The following is a 21,559-nucleotide window of genomic DNA, read 5'->3' on the forward strand; positions in this document are numbered from 1 at the left end:
GCGAGGTCCAAATATGAGCGGCCAGAGTTCACGGATCAGCCTTCCACACTGGACCGGCCAGGTCTGCAGACATGGGCAGTCCAAGCAGCTGGGCCTGTGCCAATCAATCCACTCTGCCTCTAGGGCAACGTCTGGTGAGGAAGCATCCAAACCCGCATGGAAAAAGCCAAAGCTAGAAGAACGCCCTTCTAGAGCTTCACCTCACCCCTGAGTCCCACTTTACAGTCAGTATGCTCAAGGGACAAAGGACGGCTGGCTGGTCATTTCTCCAGGGCTTAACATCCAGGGGCACCAGCCCAGCTCTTCCTTTATCTTATTTTCTATCTAAAAATTTTAAATATAGCATATATTTTAGGTTATCCTAAAACAGACCCAGGACTTGCTGTGCTGTTGATGCTTCTACCTCCTTTCTCACAGTGGCAAATCCCACTGTGGGAAGCAGTGTGCCAGCCCCACACCACCCAGGTGCTGCCCGGTACCTAAGTGCATTATGCTGCAGGGACCCCAGAGCCTGGTCCAGAGACCAGAAAAGCACAGGACTTGAAAAGCCCTCACCTCTGATCTTCCTTCTGGCCCAATAAAGATATGGCCTGTTAAAATTCAGACTGTGGTGGAAGGCATGGTGGACATACTAGATCACACTCGCCAGGCGAGGTGTATCTGTTTGTGTTGGCCTCTTAATGGGTAATTTTATCTCTACTGATGAAGCTTTTAAAAATGACTCACAAGGACCTCAGCAACAGCTAATTCTTAAAACATACACCTAAATAGAAGTTCGCATACCTAGATACAGTCATTTATTAAATTCAATAACTCCTATTAGTGCATTCTACAGGCTGAAGAGTGAAGCATGGCAGTGTTACCATGCGTGTATATTTTATGGGCTACACTGCACAGGATAATTATATCAGGCCTCTGCTGGACAGGGCAGAGAACAGTCTTCCTCTAAATTCTCACCATACGAGGAAGGGCTTATTCCATTTCATGATACCACTTCGAAAATGAAAATCACCCAACTCTTTAGGGACTGTTAAAACCCGGAAGAACCTATAAATTTAAAAAGACTCTAAAATTTGAGCATACTGAGTTATGTCCAAAATCATGAAACATTCCAGGTGAGCATACAGTCATAGTAAAAACACATCAAAAGTCAGCATACCTAAACGTCCATCAACAGAGGAATGGGTAAAGAAGATGTAGTACATATATATACAATGGAATATTACTCAGCCATAAAAAGGAATGAAATTGGGTCATTTGTACAGACATGGATGGACCTAGAGAGTGTCATACAGAGTGAAGTAAGTCAGAAAGAGAAAAGCAAATATTGTATAATAACACATATATGTGGGATCTAGAAAAATGGTATAGATGATCTTATTTGCAAAGCAGAAATAGAGACACAGACATAGAGAACAAATGTATGGATATCAAGGGGGAAAGGGGTGGGGTGGGAGGAATTGGGAGACTGGGGTTGACACATATACATTATTGATACTATGTATAAAATAGACAACTGATGGGAACATACTGTATAGCACAGGGAACTCTACCTAATGCACTGTGGTGACCTAAATGGGAGGGAAGTCCAAAAGGGAGGGGATGTCTGTATGTGTATGGCTGATTCGCTTTGTTGTGCAGTGGAGGCTAACACAACCTTGTAAAGCAACCAGACTCCAATAAAAATTATAAAAAAAAAAGCATACAGATCACAGTAAGAAAGCGACAAATGATAACATCTAGAATGACGAAGAAGGGAGTGGTGCTGGTGGTGGAGGGAGAGTCGTGGGAGTGATCATGGCCCCAGTTATTTTTTTAAACCCTCCACCACTGATCAAAAGAGGTAAAACCATATTCGTTTCACTAAATAAATATCCCACTAAACACAATACTGGATCCTGTGAAATTATTGGCACCCAGTGGCTGGTGCAAAGGAATTTAACTCTGGTTTTTCAACTGCTTTAGAGATGCCCTGTTTTGATAAACATTCATGGGAAGTGAAATCTTTTTAAAATATACACATATATAACACATATTATATATTATATATATAAAAGATATTAATAAGGATATATTTATCAGGACATGTTAATAAAATACGTATATATACATATATACCAAAGGACATTCTGATCTATAATGCATCTTCCAAGAAAACTTTTCAGCCTCCCTACCATGAAATGATACAAAAATATTCCTGCCATAATTTTAGTGATTAAGTCTCCCCATCATGGATGTCATAACGAATTGGAAAGTCTCTGGGTTTAGCCCATTTTGATCAGGAACCTGAATTTTTCTTTCCCTGTCCCACAGCCCCCAAATGGCTGATGTAATTTAGCTCAACTATTCCCCAGGGGGTTGCCTTTCCAGAGATGCTTATTTCAGCTCCAAAGAATGTCAAAGCAACTCTGAGGAAGAGATGAAGTGGCACAATCAAATGGAAATCACTTTTGAGATCCAACTGCTTTACTCTCACTTATGAAGATGATGATGTAATTTATATATACCTTACAGCTTTAGCTACTACAGATCAAAGACACTTAGCTCTCATGGAACAGATCATTTCTCATTCACACATATTTTAGCTAAGTTGTTTGAACACTGAAGTATCATCTCAAGATTACCTGAGGTAATAAAAAGTACCAGCCTAGAAAATAAATGGAAGCCTCACTTGTCTTGACCAGGAGTGAGCAGTGGAGACATGTACAGAAGGAAGTAAGGTGATTTGAGGGCAGTCAGCCCCTTGGGGTCATATGAAGACCCCCTGCAGATAAATACCAAAAGGAGAAGCATTGCCCTGCAGGGCCAGGTGGACTAAAGCCAGGTTTATAGATCCTAGATGGAGGTTAATCCCACTTTATCAAACCCCAAACCTTTACAAAGAGATTAGTTAAGGGGCTATAGGCAAACTGCTCTCCAAAGGACTCAGTGCAAACTAGTTATTTTTCACACTAACTGACTGGGGAAAACAGGAAGGAGGGGTGGCTGGCAGGTGGGAAAAGTATCTCTGAAATGATACTAGAAGTCATTGAAAATGTGAGATTTCCAGATGACATTATGTAAGTGCATCAGCTGTATGATGTGAAATTTTCCTGTAATTTCAATTTGTGTGCAGTGGAAACCCCTACTAATCACACTGTTGAGAAATACAAAACATTCCATCTATTGGGAAGGAGCTAGCTTCCCAGACACCATCTTACCTCTGAGCTATTTCCAGTCACATCTCTGGGCAAGCAATGTGCTATCGGTTTCCTCTCCATCAGGCCTGTCCTGCCCAGCCCTGGTGAAGAGCCCCAGTGACAATCCTTCTGAATGAAGCGAGCGACCAACCAGCCCAGCATGGACAGTGACTTGAGGTCCCCCGCCCACCCCCCATCACTCCACAGACCCCACTCATGCGAACCCTGTACACCAGGGACTGGAAGCTGGGCCATTAATACATCTTCCATTGGCACATATCACGCCCACACACCTGGGCCCAGGCTGCTTCTGAACAGGGATGGGTCTTACTCACCTGCACATTCCCCCAGGGCAACACTCAACAGTACACAGTAAGTCCTGGACGAACTGTATATAATTTAAATAAGCTGTTCCAGCTTTAACATCTCCGTATCCCTGTGAAATGCCCATAACTGTTCCTGGTGTGTGCGTAAGGACAGGTGGGTGTAGGTTTATACAGACACTCTAAATCACTTTCTTCCTGAATAGAGTGATTCTTTGATAAATTGGTCTGACATTTGGTATAAAGTCCTGCAGGGCTCAGACAAGATGATTTAGAAAATAACAATGTCAGTTGCTCTGCTCTTTCAATAAATAACCCACCAGTAAAACACAGATAATAACTGACAATCATACTTGTACTGTAATAAATGAGAAAAGATAAAGCAGCAAATGGACTGTTTATATGCATTTGATAAATTGCACCCCCTGGATATACCCATGAAAAATAAATGTGTGTGGTCCTGTTTCACTGAACTAAAACAAACATTTACCACTGAGATTTAGGATTTAGAGTGAAATTTACATTTTATTTGGCAACTATTTTGATGCTATGTCTACACACAGTGGAAAAATCAAAAACCTACCTCAACTTCCTGAGTACGAAAGCATTATAAATGAGAAAAAAAATAAAAGAATCACATCAAACAATAGGAAGGAATGTAAACATTTTCGATAATTGCATCAAAATTTCAAATTATCATAACATTAGAAAGGTCACAGGCAGACATTTTCCCAACCATCACTCCCTTGAAAAGGTCCCCTTGTTCACTAAGTTCATGAAAAGAACATTAGGTTCTCAGTGGAATAAGTGAAGCGCAGGGAAATCAGAGGGTCCTCTGGTGATCTAGTGTCATTACTGCAGAACAAATAGCAAAATCAAGATTAAACCCAAATACGCAGGCATCATTATTATCTTTGAGAATTTCAAATGATTAATTTCCTGTGACACTGGTCCAAAGGGTGAAATTCAATAAAAGTCCCGAGATGACATCAGAGAGCAAGAATAAAAGACCTACATTTCTGCAAAGAAATTCTTTGGCCTTGCAGCTCCAAAATAGCTTGAAGGGGTCTAAAACCTGAGAAAGACGTGGATTTATGCTCTTGGGATGTAAAATGTCACGGCCCCTCAGGTGATTAAAGGATTATAACTGCCACAAAGTCCCCTTCCTCAGGACTGTCTGCCTGTCCATTTCTGTCCATCCAAGCTGGGGTCAGGGGGAGTGACGGCTGATTTGGGCTTTTCTCAAAGAGAAAACCTGAGTCTGAGGTCCATTCCAGAAAGTGTGCCCTATATCTGGCTGCTGCTTCTGGGAATACAAATGGACCTACGACGCTGCATTTGTACTCTGACCAAGACAAGGGGTGTCTCCCCAGACGGAAAGCCACCCACACCCTTGACCTCGTTAGCAAAATGATCAAAACACCTGAGCTAGCCGGGAGCAGGCTTCTGAATGTCAGATGGGAGTGAAGCAGGCAGGGCTATGGTGTCAAAGACAGAGGAGACACTATGAACAGGACAGGCTCTGAAGCAGATACAGGTTCAAATCCTGCCTTGAACACTCACCAGCCAGCTGGCCTTGCACAAACCCCTCAGCTTCTGAGATGCAGTCCCTTGATCCACAAAGCAAGACCGCTGCACCTGCCTTGGAGGCTGGGTCACCATGATTCGCAACAATGTGGCAAAGTGACTGGCATATTACCAGGCACAAAGAAGGACTCAATAAATAAAATTGTACACTTTTGTGTCCATCTCCAGAGGTTTATAATATTGAGATGTCTCAAAAACATTGAGAGACACAGGCTTTATAGAAACGATGACATGCTTAAAATTTCAGTAATGGGACTCTTGTGCATTTGAATCTTACCAAACAGGCCCAAATGAAGGGAGATCAATTGCACTTGGGAACAATAATTATGAAATATTTCAAACGCGTGCAACTTTATTAACCTTATGAATGAAGAGTGACTTAGAAAAAATGCAATGAAATATGAAAGCATGAGTTGCAAGCACATCTCTGTTTAAAGGTCAGGCACCCATTCCCTAAGATTCAGTGACCCTGTCTATTAAAAAAAGATATTACTTACACCATAGAGCTGTTCTGTGTAACCAGTGAGGTGTTTTGAACCATTGTTAGCAATTACACATCATACAATTCTAAGTCAATTTAAGTTTCAATTTTGACTCACTATATCCCGTTAAGTGGACTGGACCTGTTCTGAACAGGTAAAATTTCTGCATAATCATTAATTGACATGTAGAAAACAGAGGAAGGAACCGTGAAAAGGTCCATCTCACTGACACACCAAGTAAGGCCCTTGTCGTCTTGGAGCATGTAAACCTTTACTTTACAGAAAATGCAAACTGTACCTGCCTAAGGCCCAGCCCTGTCCGAGTATCACGAACTCCAAATTAATTAGGTCCCTCTGCCTTTCTGAGAATGCCGCTCCTACCACCCGCTAGGCTGGCAGGCCTCCATCAACATCCACATGCTGCCTTCTGGAGTATACAACACTGGCTATGAACTATCACCACACCCTTTCCTCCCCACCCACCCTGCACGGGAGGTACCAACCGCAGGCACTGGAAAGCAGTGGTTCTCATCCTTGACTGACCCCTGGGGTCGCTGAGGACCTTTCCAGACACTGATGCCTGGCACCACCTAGGAGATGCTGACTCGGTGGTCTGCGTCATGGCCTCCACAATGGGACACTTAAAGTTCCTCAGAGGATTCTAATGAGTAGCCCCCATTGGCTAAAGGAAGCCACACACTGATTCAATCACAGTGACTGAAAGGTGACCAGGGGACAATCAGGTCCACCACAAACAGCAAACCCGGTGCAGCCCATCAGCGGCCTCCCTTCCCCCAGCTTCCAGAGCTTTCCAGAGTTAAATTCACCTTCCATTGTCAGATCTGGCCTCAACGCCTCCGGGGCTCAGTACACAGTACCTCTGGGCGCCCTGCTGGCCAGGCCAGGACCCAGGCTGGACTGGTCCCTCTTCCCTCCCTCTGCCGTTCAGGCATCAACCAGGCCCCCTCCCTCCCTGGATCTGTCACACCTCCCACTCTCTGCACCCACAGCCTCTCACTCAGTTGGGCGCCCCAGCTGCCCCTCGGGTCACCACCATGTGCCCAGCCAGCCTCCACTCCCTGTACCCCGCTCAGGCTGTTCTCCACGCTGCTCCCACGGGGACCCTCTGAAGGGACGTCTGCCCTCATCAGCCCCCAATATCAAATACTTGAGTTGCTCCCCACAGCTCCCAAGCAAAGGCCAAGCCCAGGAGCAGCTTACAGGACCCTGCAAGGCACAGTCCCTGCTGAATCCTCCAGTCCCCCTGCAGCCAAACCCCAGCCCACGCGCTTCACTCCAGCCCCACAAGAACCACTTCTTGGTTCTGCAACAGCCATGCTTACTTCGAGCTCTGAAATTCTGCACATGCTGCTCCTTTTGTGCCTGAAATACCCTTCCTCGCCCTTCTCTGATGAACATTCGCTGCTCAATCAAATCCCAGTTTAGATTAGACGATGCTCCTTGTGCACGAACCTCCCCCATCCCCAATGCCTCCACATCAGAGACGTCTCAGCCATGTGGTCTACACAGAGCACTGACGCAACCGCTCTGCAGTGGCCGACCACTCTCCTGCCACTCAACCACACAGCCGGCAGTCCCCACGGCCAGGGGCGGGACATCTTCACCTCCACACCTCCAGAGCCCAGCACATGCCCATCTTGCAACAGGTACTCAATGAGCACCTCCTATAAAGAAAGAACCATTCAACCTCTGTTGCTTCTTTTACACCAGTACCTTGGGCTGCAACTCCCCAATTAATTCCCTGTTGACTAAGAACTTCAGGCTCCGTGACCTGGAGGTTTCCGAGGAAAGTGAAGTGGGCAACTCCCTTGGTGTAACTTAAACTGGGGCAGTAATGGGAACCTGGCACCAGCAGGGATGACGGCAGAAGACCCTGGAGGGATCGACCAAGGAGGACAGGTGGACCCCTGCACGACAGCCTCGCCCCACGTCTGCTAACAACCCCGAGTCACCGCAAGGAACAAACAGACTCCATGACTTGGCTCACCACGGCTGGCAGAAATCTGATGCAAGATTCAGGACCTGTGTCAAGTTGAGGTTGAAATGAAAACGTTGAAATCCAATCCAAAAAATCCAAGTGATACTGACAGCAACGGTAACGTTAATCCTATAGGAATAACAGCAGCTACCGTTTTCCGAGTGCTCCACACGCGCCAGGCGCTGTCCAAGCCAGCTGTGTGTTAGCTCACTGAACTCATATGATAACCGTGTGAGGCAGGCACAATCAGCACCCTGGTGACATAGCTGGGAAAGCAAGCTTAAAGAGATCGCATTTCTATATAAGGTCACACAGCTAGCGAGAAGCAGGGGGATTTGAACTCAGTTTTGCCTGACTCCGAAGATCATGCTCTAACCACTCCACACCGCGTTAAGGGCACCATGTGAAGGGAGGACCAGTGAGGTATGTGAAGACTGGAGACCCTGGGAGACAACACAGGGCTCGTTCCCTATTGGAGATGGAACACGATGGTTGCAGGAGAGGCCAAGGGACGGAGATGAGCACAGAGGCCTGAGGCCTCCCAAGAGGCTCTCTCTACCACTGCATTGACCCTTAGTACATCTGAGCCTCAGCTTTCCCGTCTGTGAAAGGGGGGGATTCAAACACCTGCCTCAGGGTTCTTTGTGAGCTTGGACAGCAGGTCCATCTGTCCTGTGCCTGGCCCCAAGAAAGCAGTCAGGACATCCGGATGTCCTGATCACCCCGTACCCCAGGTGGTTCCCCGGGCTTCAGAATCATGGCCAGCAGCACTGATGACAGCAGCCTCAGGAGCAAGCCCTCCCGAGGAGCACTTTGTGGGCTCTGGACCAAGCACTGCCACCACACCTGTCTGCCACCACACTCTCTGGGGCCCACTTCAAAGTGGAGCATCCAACGCCAACATCAAGCCACTGCACAGAGGACGTGGTGGCTTCGGCACCGCCCATCTCTCTGAGAAGCCATGGCCACAGACTTTGCATGAAATTTTCATTAGCTGCACAGCAAGGCCTGCTGCGGTTCCTCCCGGCCCTACCATTCCCTCTTCTCTTGGAAGGAACATCTGGGAAAGTTAGCAATAAAAACTCCCTCACTGTGTCCCTAAAAGCATCCTGGCAGGCTCCCTGCCTGCCCTCCTCTGCATCCTGAGGCTCTGGCCCTTGGACCATGTACACAGCAGATGCTCCTTACCAAAGCCCCAGAAATAAATCTGGTCAAGGTCTTTTCTCCACTTCAAAGCAATGATGTCACCATCAGAATCTGAGAGGGTTCATTTGAAATCTGCAACTTCTGAACTTCTTTCCCCCATGGTAAGAGGTCACCAGAGTAGACAAGCCTGCCAAATAGACCCACACTCCCAAGCCACGATTTCCCTCTGTGACCACTGGCAAAGCTTCCACAGAGAAGGGGGAGTGTGCCCTGTCTGAGGTACAGCCACTGCTATAACTAGGGCTCGCCACGAGGGTAGAACAATCCTCTCGCACTGACTGAAAACCCTCCATAGGACCCACACTCCCAAAGGCCGCTGGGTCCAACCAATCCTGGACCATGGAGATGGGCTAAGTTTCCTCTCACTCAACGAGCACTTGTGCAACTCTATGATGGATGTAACCCAGTCTCTCACGCCCAGCACTGCCAAATAGATGCCTGGTAGACTCAGGAGACTTAGAGAAACAATCCCAAAGTACTTCAGCCAGGCTCCACACTTGGAAACTTGCTCACCTGGCCACTCGGACAGGTAGATGATGTACTTAGGTCGTATGACAAGACAGAAAGTCCAGAGAAGATATAAGAGAACTGTCCTCATACCAAGATCAGTGTGCATGAGTCCCTGACTAAAGGGGATCTGTGTACTCCGTGAACATCTAGCTGTCCTGTTGCCCTCCAGGGCTGTTTCCATAATCTGTCCATGTTCAGTGAGGGCCTGGGGCACCCACAGAGACAGAGCAAGGTCGAAGCTGCAAGGAAGTTGGGGGCAGAGACTCGAGGACCTCAGTGCCTGGAGAGATATCCACGCCTTATCTCCAGGCACTAAGGAGCCACTTGGAGGTGGGCGGACTTGAAGGTGGATCCCATCACACCAGTACTTTCCAAAGGAGCTGGGCTGACTGAGTGTGGGAGAGGTTAGAAGGAGCCCAACTGAAAGCAAGGACACCAATGAAGAAGTTCATTCTACGTGTGCACAATTATCACTTACAGCATCTGCTGCACATGTGCCTTTGTGCCAGAAAACAGACACGAAGAACACCCAGCCCTTACCCTAAGAAGCCCACAGTCTGGCCCGAGGAAAGGGAACCAGAAATGTCAACAGATGAAGGCATAATACTACCAGGCAATGTGCTCATTATGAAAAGAAAATAGCTACAGAACACAGAGGAGGAAGCCACCAACGATTCCAGGGAACCAGGACTGACTCTACTGAAGCAGTGGGACGTAACGCTGGGTCTGGACGGACAAGGAGTTTTCCGGGCAAGGAACGTGGAGTAGGTGGGACAAGGAGCCAGCAACTGCAATGAGCAGGACTCTTTGCTGCAGCAGCCCTCAGCTCAGGCAACAGGAGAGGAAGCCTGAGCCCAGGTGCAGCCACAGAGACAGGACGATAGGAGACATCTGCCGGCTCTGCCCAGGGTCTCCGACCCACCACGGCCACACCACTAGGTCTGCCATCTGCTCTGCAACCAGAAATCCTGTAGCTGCTGTGGCTGGTCACTGGCATCACTGTGATCCGTGCACTCCAGCTGGAAGGCTGAGCAATGACACTATGTCTAGAAAAGACGCACTGACCCATGGCATGCCACCCCAGGGACAAGAGCCAGCTCACATCCTGGCCCTTCCAACCAGCAAGCGTCCCCATGCCACCTGTTATGAACATGTGTAAGTCATACGGGCCACAACTGGAACCAACTAGTCTCTGTGCCTGTCGCTCTCTCTGTCCTACAGAGACACACTGCCAGCTTGCTCCACCTTCCTTTATTAAATAAACATCTCTCCCTTTGGAGGTGAGATTCCTGAGAACAAAGGCCATGCCACGTGACCATGCTCTGGGAACCAAGACCCTGGAGGTGCCCCCTCCCCACCCGAAGTCAATGATAACAATTAAGGGCCTCTTGTTCTCACCGAGCCTTTGAAAGGTTCCACTCTTGTTTGCAGGGGACAGTGGTAGGGAACCAGGGTTCCCTTTTACCCATCTTTTAAAATCAAAACACTCCAGGGCAAAATTATCAGGTTACACCATTTATATGGTAACAAAACACACATCAATAAGGACATATTTATTTCTTGTGGAAGAGTACTCAGCCAGCAGAAGCCATGTAATATTTTTATTTTTATGCTTTCTTTTAATTTATTATTTGGAAAATAAGAGGAATGTTAATAACAATGCAGGCCCCTTCCAGTCCTAAAATTCAATAATTCTAAATATGTCAGATAACAAATCAAACACGCCTGACAGCTCTGTGTAAATAAAGTGGGAGCAATTTTCAGACTAGCAAGGACTACAGTGTACTGGAAGAATCCAAGGAAGACCAAAGCAATAAGCTGTTTTGCCTTTGATTTTTATTTCTGCTTCCAAATTTTAAGAGCCCAGCAAGAGCACAAACAGTAGTTATGTCCTAGATCTTTAAAATCCCTTTCCTATTAAATAACTTATGAGCATTAAAGAAAGAGTCCAGTTGGGTTTTTTCACATGATGCTACTCAGAGAGAACTTTTGAAAAAAATTTCCAAGATCTAATTCTTTAGATAAATTACCTTCTTGTGAAAGGTGGAGACTCCTAGAAAGTCACATACAAAAACATGGGAAGAAAGAAACCAAGAAGCAATAAAAAGGACCAACGATGCAATGTAACTATCTCTTCCACTCGATAACCACACCCTCCCCATGCCCAGAGCCCACCCCTCAGAGGCCTGAGAAGAAAGAAGGGGCAGCCAAGGCCACCAACAAGCATGAAGCAGCGCTGGGTCCCGCTCATTAAAATCGACCTTCTCATTTAGCCAGTTGCATGGTCACATTTTCTAGGTATCTCAACTGTCCTTAAAGGGTGCCCATGATTCGCCATAAGAAGAAAAAAATACAAAAAAAGAACTAGAGAAAAGTCAAAATGGTAACAATGGTTATCAATGGTTGGAGGAATACAAGAGTTTTCTTCCTGCTTCTACTTTATTATTTTTCAATTAAAAAATAACCTGTATTACTTCATGTGTTTGTATGTTGTCTCCTCATTCATCCATTTACCCATTCTTCATTCATTCATTCATTCAAAGTTCTATGGGATAGGGAAAATGAAGACAGCATTACCCTAACATCATGGTTGGGGCAACTCTAGACAGAGAGGTAAAATCATTTTTAAATGAATTCACACAGCACTAAAATCTGCAGTATAAGATCTATGTACACCAAAAGATTAGACTGAGAGCTGTACTCACAGCCCAGACATGGGGAATAAGAAGGAAGAACCTCTTGGGCCATGACCTAGAACAATGACTAGGAACCTTTCCAGGCAGCTGAATGGAATCACAAGCCCTTCTTATTACCCTGTCTCTGGGTTGGCACACAGGGTAAGCATTCATTTATTCCTGTTGTCCTGGCACCCTATTAAGGAATGAAAGATCTGGAATAAGCAGGGTGTGACCTTCAGCTCACTCACCAGCACACAGCCCATGGCCTCTGCCAAAAACAGGTAGGAGAAGGACCCAGAGCTCACAGTAGAAATCATACATTTACTCACAAGGCGGTGACAGCTCCTGCAACAAACCCAAACTGTGGCTCAATTTAATAAGGCATCCGATGCTCAGATGCCTCATCTGATTTACCAGCAGGATACGTAAATCACAGCTAGAATCGGAGGCTCCTTGTCAGGGCTGCCTGCTGGAATTATTTGGGAACAACACTGCATGGGTTATCTTGGTGTTGCCCATCAAAGCCTCATACGTCTGTTTCACACACCTCTCTATTAACAAAACTCAGCTCTTAACCCAGATTGGAGCTAAAATCAATGGTTCTGCTTCTGGATCTGAAACATAAACAAACATAAAAGCCTATGGCAGTTTCTTAACTGGTAACTCCTCTTGATGTCCACTGTCACTGCCTAAGTGATTCTGGGTAAACAGTCCAACCTTTTCGAGCTTCAGTTTCTTCATCTGTAAAATGAAGGCTATGGTGCCCACTCTACTAGGATTACTGGGAGGATTACTTGGAACATAGATGCAAAATGTCCAGCATGTAGTATGCACCAAATATCCAAACATGGTCACTGCTATCTATCTATCTATCTATCTATCTATCTATCTATCTATCTATCTATTTATGGCTGTGTTGGGTCTTCGTTGCTGTGCGCAGGCTTTCTCTAGTTGCGGCGAGTGGGGGTTACTCTTCGTTGTGGTGTACGGGCTTCTCATTGCTGTGGCTTCTCTTGCTGAGCACGGACTCCAGGCACGCGGGCTTCAGTAGTTGTGTCACACGGGCTTCAGTAGTTGTGGCTCACCAGCTCTAGAGAACAGGCTCAGTAGTTCTGGCACACGGGCTTATTAGTTGCTCCGTGGCATGTGGGATCTTCCTGGACCAGGGCTCAAACCCATTTCCCCTGCATTGGCAGGTGGATTCTCAACCACTGCGCCACCAGGGAAGACCGGTCACTGCTTTTTTAAACTGACCTCAGTACATCCTCTGCTGTAAGCTGATAACAGAATTTAAATAAATAAATAAATAAATAACACTAGTTTCCTCTGGATTAGTATATTTGTGATACTGCCATCCTGACCCTACAGAAATTTTTAAGAAATCAAATCTGGGTAATGGCTGCTTTGGAAAAGCAGCAGCCACTGCTCTGTGCAAAAATGTAAATAAAATGCCACTTAAGTAATCACATTACTCATAGCTTAATGCATGTGATCCAGAGCTACAAGCAAGCACGTCTGTGATGGATTTCTCATCTGTGGCTGCCACTGCAGCCCATCCAAGCGTCTGCAGGCATCCTGACTGGGAACGTCTACATTAGCTCCTGATGGGACCCACACTCCCACTATCAATGGGAACAGACTCAGCAGGAAGGAGGCGATGCCTTCATAATAAGGTAATAATATAAACGGAAACGTTTGCTTGGGGAAGGGCTGCTAGGTTCTAGGTCAGCCATTAAATGTCCCTTCCTCAGTTCTCAGGGGCTCCCAAAGCTGTCTGGGATCCCTAGCTGAATCTTCCCAGCCCTTGCCAGGTAGGGATGGAGCCTCCTCAGATGCCGTGATACGGCCAACTTTTTTTTTTTTTTTTTTTACGGCCAACTTTTGACTCAGCACTGCTGAGTACCAGACTAAACACCAAAGGAGACAACTGGCAATGCTGGACTAAATCTACCTTCTTTCTGAGGAGGGGCTCTGAAATCTCAGCATTTTCCGTTTAACCAGAGCTGCCCTCAAGGGTGCCAAGCACTAACTTGGGATATTCGGTCCTTAGACCATTTAGGCTCTGGATAAATGCAGAACTTCTAGAAAAGCCAATTCAGAATCCAACCACAAGCATGCTCTAAAGATGTGGGTGGGAGGAGCTTCAAGATAGCAAAAGAGTAAGACGTGGCGATCACCTTCCTCCCCACAGATACATCAGAAATACATCTACACGTGGAACAACTCCTCCAGAACACCTACTGAACTCTGGCAGAAGACCTCAGACCTCCCCAAAGGCAAGAAACTCCCCACGTACCTGGGTAGGGCAAAAGAAAAAAGAATAAACAGAGACAAAAGAATAGGGACGGGACCTGCGCCAGTGGGAGGGAGCCGTGAAGGAGGAAAGGTTTCCACACACTAAAAGCCCCTTTGCGGGTGGAGACTGAGGGTGGCGGAGGGGGAAAGCTTCAGAGCCACGGAGGAGAGCGCAGCCACAGGGGTGCGGAGGGCAAAGCAGAGAGATTCCCACACAGAGGATCAGTGCCAACCGGCACTCACCAGCCTGAGAGGTTTGTCTGCTCACCCGCCGGCGCGGGCGGGGGCTGGGAGCTGAGGCTCGGGCTTTGGTCGGAGCGCAGGGAGAGGACTGGCGGTGTGAACACAGAATGAAGGGGGCTAGTGCGCCACAGCTAGCCGGGAGGGAGTCCGGGAAAAGATCTGGAGCTGCTGAAGAGGCAAGAGACTTTTTCTTGCCTCTTTGCTTCCTGGTGCGCGAGGAAAGGGGATTAAGAGCGCTGCTTAAAGGAGCTCCAGAGACGGGCGCGAGCCGTGGCTAACAGCATGGACCCCAGAGACAGGCATGAGACGCTAAGGCTGCTGCCACCGCCACCAAGAAGCCTGTCTGCAACCACAGGTCACTCTCCACACCTCCCCTCCTGGGAGCCTGTGCAGCCCGCCACTGCCAGGGTCCCGTGATCCAGGGACAACTTCCCCGGGACAACGCACAGTGCACCTCAGGCTGGTGCAACGTCATGCCGGCCTCTGCCGCTGCAGGCTCGCCCCGCACTCCGTGCCCCTCCCTCTCCCCCAGCCTGAGTGAGCCAGAGTCCCCGAATCAACGGCTCCTTTAACTCCATCCTGTCTGAGCGAAGAACAGACACCCTCCGGCAACCTACACGCAGAGGTGGGGCCAAATCCGAAGCTGAACCCCGGGAGCTGTGCGAACAAAGAAGAGAAAGGGAAATTTAACCTAGCAGCATCCAGACCAGTGGATTAAATGCCCACAATCAACTTGATGTACCCTGCATCTGTGGAATACCTGAATAGACAATAAATCATCCCACATTGAGGAGGTGGACTTTGGGAGCAACGATATATATATTTTTTTCCCTTTTCTCTTTTTGTGAGTGTGTATGTGTATGCTTTTGTGTGTGATTTTGTCTGTATAGCTTTGCTTTTACCATTTGTCCTAGGTTCTGTCTGTCCATGTTTTTTGTTGTTGTTTTTTTAGTATAGTTTTTAGCATTTAGTATAGATTTTAGCACTTGTTATCAATGGTTTATTTTTTTGTTTGGTTGCTCTGTTTCTTTTTTGTAATTACTTTCTTAATTTTAAAAATTTTTTTATTTTTAATAATTATTTTTTATTTTAATAACTCTTATTTTATTTTTTCATTCTTTCTTTCTTTTTTTCTCCCTTTTATTCTGAGCTGCGTGGATGACAGGGTCTTGGTTCTCCGGCCGGACATCAGGGCTGTGCCTCTGAAGTGGGAGAGCCAAGTTCAGGACACTGGTCCACCAGAGACCTCCCAGCTCCACATAATATTGAATGGCAAAAACCTCCCAGAAATCTCCATCTCAGCACCAAGACACAGCTCAACTCAACGACCAGCAAGCTAGCGTGCTGGACACCCTATGACAAACAACTAGCAAGACAGGAACACAACCCCACCCATTAGCAGAGAGGCTACCTAAAATCATAAGGTCACAGACACCCCAAAACACACCACCAGACCTGGACCTGCCCACCAGAAAGGAAAGATCCAACCTCATCCACCAGAACACAGGCACTAGTCCCCTCCACCAGAAAGCCTACACAACCCACTGAACCAACCTTAGCCACTGGGAGCAGACAACAAAAACAACGGGAACTACGAACCTGCAGCCTGCGAAACGGAGACCCCAAACACAGTAAGTTAAGCAAAATGAGAAGACAGAGAAACACACAGCAGATGAAGGAGCAAGGTGAAAACCCAAAAGACCAAAAAAAAGGAAGAGGAAATAGGCAGTCTACCTGAAAAAGAATTCAGAATAATGATAGTAAAGATGACCCCAAATCTTGGAAATAGAATGGAGAAAATACAAGAAACATTTAACAAGGAACTAGAAGAACTAAAGAGCAAACAAACAATGATGAACAACACAATAAATGACATTAAAATTTCACTAGAAGGAATCAACGGCAGAATAAATGAGGCAGAAGAACAGATAAGTGACCTGGAAGATAAAATAGTGGAAATAATTACTGCAGAGTAGAATAAAGAAAAAAGAATGAAAAGAATTGAGGACAGTCTCAAAGACCTCTGGGACAACATTAAATGCACCAACATTCGAATTATAGGGATCCCAGAAGAAGAAGAGAAAAAGGGACTGAGAAAATATTTGAAGAGATTATAGTTGAAAACTTCCCTAATTTGGGAAAGGAAATAGTTAATCAAGTAAAGGAAGTGCACAGAGTCCCACACAGGATAAATCTAAGGAGAAACACGCCAAGACACATATTAATCAAACTATTAAAAATTAAATACAAGGAAAAAATATTAAAAGCAAAAAGGGAAAAAACCCAAATAACATACAAAGGAATCCCCATAAGGTTAACAGCTGATCTTTCAGCAGAAACTCTGCAAGCCAGAAGGGAGTGGCAGGACATATTTATTTAAAGTGATGAAATGGAAAAACCTACAACCAAGATTAATATACCCAGCAAGGATCTCATTCAGATTTGATGGAGAAATTAAACGCTTTACAGACAAGCAAAAGCTAAGAGAATTCAGCACCCCAAACCAGCTTTACAACAAAGGCTAAAGGAACTTCTCTAGACAGGAAACACAAGAGAAGGAAAAGACCTACAACAACAAATGCAAAACAATTAAGAAAATGGTAATAGGAACATACATATCGATAATTACCTTAAAGGTAAATGGATTAAATGCTCCAACCAAAAGACATAGCCTGGCTGAATGGATACAAAAACAAGACACATATATATGCTGTGTACAAGAGACCGACTTCAGACCTAGAGACACATACAGACTGAAAGTGAGGGGATGGAAGAAGATATTCCATGAAAATGGAAATCAAAAGAAAGCTGAAGTAACAATTCCCATATCAGACAAAATAGACTTTAAAACAAAGACTATTACAAGAGACAAAGAAAGACACTACTTAATGATCAAGGTATCAATCCAAGAAGAAGATATAACAATTGTAAATATTTCTGAACCCAACATAAGAGCACCTCAATACATAAGGCAAATGCTAACAGCCATAAACGGGGAAATCAACAGTAACACAATCAAAGTAGGGAACTTTAACACCCCACTTTCACCAGTGGACAGATCATCCAAAATGAAAATAAATAAGGAAACACAAGCTTTAAATGACACATTTAAAAAGATGGAATTAATTGATATTTATAGGACAATCCATCCAAAAACAACAGAATACACTTTCTTCTCAAGTGCTCATGGAACATTCTCCAGGATAGATCACATCTTGGGTCACAAATAAAGCCTTGGTACATTTAAAAAGACTGAAATCATATCAAATATCTTTTCCAACCACAACACTATGAGACTAGATGTCAATTACAGGAAAAAATCTGTAAAAAATACAGACACATGGAGGCTAAGCCATACACTACTTAATAACCAAGAGATCACTGAAGAAATCAAAGAGGAAATCAAAAAATACCTAGAAACAAATGACAGCAAAAACACGACCACCCAAAACCTATGGAATGCAGCAAAAGCAGTCCTAAGAGAGAAGTTTATAGCAAGACAATCCTACCTTAAGAAACAAGAAACAACTCAAATAAACAACCTAACCTTACACCTAAAGCAATTAGAGAAAGAAGAACAAAAAACCCCCAAAGTTAGCAGAAGGAAAGAAATCATAAAGATCAGATCAGAAATAAATGAAAAAGAAATGAAGGAAACGATAGCAAAGATCAATAAAACTAAAAGCTGGTTCTTTGAGAAGATAAACAAAATTGATAACCTAAAATAAACATGCTACCAGAAAACTACTAGAGCTAATCAATGAATTTGGTAAAGGAGCAGGATACAAAATTAATTCAGGGAAATCTCTTGCATTCCTATGCACTAATGATGGAAAATCTGAAAGTGAAATTAAGGAAACACTCCCATTTACCACTGCAACAAAAAGAACAAAATACCTAAGAATAAACCTACCTAAGGAGACAAAAGACCGATAGGCAAAAAACTAATAGACACTGATGAAAGAAATTAAAGATGATACAAACAGATGGAGAGATATTATACCATGTTCTTGGATTGGAAAAATCAACATTGTGAAAATGACTGTACTACCCAAAGGAATCTACAGATTCAATGCAATCCCTATCAAACTATCACTGGCATTTTTCACAGAACTAGAACAAAAAAATTCACAATTTGTTTGGAAACACAAAAGAACTCAAATAGCCAAAGCAATCTTGAGAAAGAAAAATGGAGCTGGAGGAATCAGGCTCCCTGACTTCAGACTATACTACAAAGCTACAGTAATCAAGACAGTATGGCACTGGCACAAAAACAGAAATATAGATCAATGGAACGGGATAGAAAGCCCAGTGATAAACCCATGCACATATGGTCACCTTATTTTTGATAAAGGAGGCAAGAATATACAATGAAGAAAAGACAGCCTCTTCAATAAGTGGTGCTGGAAAAACTGGACAGCTACATGTAAAAGAATGAAATTAGAACACTCCCTAACACCATACACAAAAATAAGCTCAAAATGGATTAAAGACCTAAATGTAAGGCCAGAAACTATCAAACTCTTAGAGGAAAACATAGGCAGAACACTCTATGACATAAATCACAGCAAGATCCTTTTGGACCCACCTCCTAGAAAAATGGAAATAAAAACAAAAATAAACAAATGGGACCTAATGAAACTTAAAAGCTTTTGCACCGCAAAGGAAACCATAAACAAGATGAAAAGACAACCCTCAGAATGGGAGAAAATATTTGCAAATGAAGCAACTGACAAAGGATTAATCTCCAAAATTTACAAGCAGCTCATGCAGCTCAATATCAAAAAAACAAACAACCCAATCCAAAAATAGGCAGAAGACCTAAATAGACATTTCTCCAAAGAAGATATACGGATTGCCAACAAACACATGAAAGAATGCTCAACATCATTAATCATTAGAGAAATGCAAATCAAAACTACAATGAGGTATCACCTCACACCAGTCAGAATGGCCATCATCAAAATATCTACGAACAGGGCCTCCCTGGTGGCGCAGTGGTTGAGAGTCCGCCTGCCGATGCAGGGGATACGGGTTCGTGCCCTGGTCTGGGAGGATCCCATATGCCGCGGAGCGGCTGGGCCCGTGAGCCATGGCCGCTGGGCCTGCGCATCCGGAGCCTGTGCTCCGCAACGGGAGGGGCCACAACAGTGAGAGGCCCGCATACCGCAAAAAGAAAAAAGAAAAAAAAAAAAATATCTACGAACAATAAATGCTGGAGAGGGTGTGGAGAAAAGGGAACCCTCTTGCACTGTTGGTGGGAATGTAAATTGATACAGCCACTATGGAGAACAGTATGGAGGTTCCTTAAAAAGCTAAAAGTAGAACTACCATACGACCCAGCAATCCCACTACTGGGCATATACCCTGAGAAAACCATAATTCAAAACGAGTCATGTACCACAGTGTTCACTGCAGCTCTATTTACAATAGCAGGACATGGAGGCAACCTAAGTGTCCATCGACAGATGAATGGATAAAGAAGATGTGGCACATATATACAATGGAATATTGCTCAGCCATAAAAAGAAACGAAATTGAGTTATTTGTAGTGAGGTGGATGGTCCTAGAGTCTGTCATACAGAGTGAAGTAAGTCAGAAAGAGAAAAACAAATACCATACACTAACACATGTATATGGAATCTAAAAAAAAAAAAAAAGGTTCTGACGAACCTAGGGGCAGGAGTGGAATAAAGACGCAGACGTAGAGAATAGACTTGAGGACATGGGGAGTGGGAAGGGTAAGCTGGGACAAAGTGAGAGAGTGGCATGTACATATATACACTACCACATGTAAAACCAATAGCTAGTGGGAAGCAGCTGCATAGCACAGGGAGATCAGCTCGGTGCTTTGTGACCACCTAGAGGAGTGGGATAGGGAGGGTGGGTAGGGAGGGAGGGAGACACAAGAGGGAAGAGATATGGGCATATGTATATATGTATAGCTGATTCACCTTGTTATAAAGTAGAAACTAACACACCATCGTAAAGCAATTATACTTCAATAAAGATATTGACAAAATAAATAAATTAAAAAAAGAAAGATGTGGGTGTCTTTTGGGGCATGGGCTGGAATACCCACAGGAAAGGAAGTGATGGTCACTTCTTAATGTGAAATCCAGGTTCACCAAGGCACCTGCTGCCTGTGCTCACACAGAGCTCCCTACACATGGGCAGCTTTGACTGCAACAAGGCAATCAGAGACTTTGCCCTTCCCGCTTCTACCTCCCAGCAGGGTGCCCTCATGGTCTTCTCCTCTACTCTTTCTCATCAAAACTTGTAAAGAGGACTGGGGCAGCTCCACTCACATTCAGTAAGGAATCCAATCCCAAGGTGACAAAATCCTGCCAGAGTTTCTGCCATAGAAAGGTGAGAAATATTTGGGGAGAGGGCCTTTGCTAGCCCCTGAATTTAAAACACACTCATCAGCCTGTGTCCTTGTAAAGATGGAAGGTGAGGAGGATTAAGAATTAGTGTAGGAGACTTCAGACAATGCTACAAAGCTACAGTAATCAAAACAGTGTGGCATTGGCACAAAAACAGACATATGGATCAACGGAACAGAATAGAGAGCCCAGAAATAAACCCACACACCTACAGTCAATCTTTGACAAAGGAGGCAAGAATGTACAATGGAGAAAAGACAGTCTCTTCAGCAAGTGGTGTTGGGAAAGCTGACAGCCACATGTATATCAGTGAAGTTAGAACACACTCTCCTACCATACACAAAAATAAATTCAAAATGGCTTAAAGACTTAAATATAAGACATGACACCATAAAACTGCTAGAAGAGAACACAGGCAAAACACCTCTGACATAAATCACACCAATGTTTTCTTAGGTCAGTCACCCAAGGCAATAGAAATAAAAGCAAAAATAAACAAATGGGACCTAATCAAACTTATAAGCTTTTGCACAGCAAAGGAAACCATAAACAAAGTGAAAAGACAACCTACAGACTGGAAGAAAATATTTGCAAATGATGAGACCAACAAGGGCTTAATTTCCAATATATACAAACAGCTCATACAACTCAATAACAAAAAAAATGATAAT

General features: G+C 44.7%; 1 protein-coding gene across 1 annotated transcript in view; it reads right to left on the reverse strand.

Annotated features, from left to right (window-relative positions):
• The window catches only part of SPOCK1 (SPARC (osteonectin), cwcv and kazal like domains proteoglycan 1), a 547,123-nt gene that overhangs the window by 288,218 nt on the left and 237,346 nt on the right, over window positions 1–21,559 (reverse strand). The gene's annotated exons all lie outside the window — the stretch shown is intronic.

Source organism: Mesoplodon densirostris, chromosome 3 (genome assembly GCF_025265405.1).
Source record: "Mesoplodon densirostris isolate mMesDen1 chromosome 3, mMesDen1 primary haplotype, whole genome shotgun sequence".
Classification (NCBI taxonomy): Eukaryota; Metazoa; Chordata; class Mammalia; order Artiodactyla; family Ziphiidae; genus Mesoplodon; species Mesoplodon densirostris.